Source organism: Elephantulus edwardii, unplaced genomic scaffold, assembly GCF_000299155.1.
Source record: "Elephantulus edwardii isolate Elephantulus edwardi_28Jun2011 unplaced genomic scaffold, EleEdw1.0 scaffold00117, whole genome shotgun sequence".
NCBI classification, from domain to species: Eukaryota; Metazoa; Chordata; class Mammalia; order Macroscelidea; family Macroscelididae; genus Elephantulus; species Elephantulus edwardii.
Window position 1 is genome coordinate 4,321,252 of NW_006399867.1, and position 480 is coordinate 4,321,731.

Genomic DNA, 480 nt, shown 5'->3' on the forward strand with positions numbered 1-480 from the left:
ATAATTGTCATTAATCTAGATAAGAATACTTGACCACATAGTAATGTCACCATATACAGCAAATATTATGAAAATAAAACGTTTTGAAGCCTCTTTTCTGTAATTTTGACCACTGCTGTAACAAAATCATGAAATTAGATACTGTACAACTACAGAAGAACTCCTGCCTTTTCAGACTTATTTTCTCCTTCCTTTTGCAATTTAATAGGATCTTGAGCCATTAATAATTCTGATGGAGTTTTTTGTGTTGGTTTGTTTGGTTTTTTTAATCCCAAATGCATATGGAAATCTTTTGATAATTTTTTTCCATCTGATTTAGTCATACAGGTATATTTTGTCAAATAGCTTGTATTACTTTATGGATGTTCCTTGCACAGGCAGACACTGCTATATTTAGAAATTTCTATTTAGTTCACTCAAAACTGCAAAACCAGTCTGTATTATGTACCAAAATGATTTAAAATAAACCTACATGTTTCT

The 480-nt window shown here is 30.0% G+C and overlaps 1 protein-coding gene across 1 annotated transcript in view; it reads right to left on the bottom strand.

Annotated features, from left to right (window-relative positions):
• LOC102858785 (ATP-binding cassette sub-family A member 3-like) overlaps positions 1–480 on the bottom strand; it is a 176,786-nt gene that overhangs the window by 15,632 nt on the left and 160,674 nt on the right. The window lies entirely within an intron of this gene.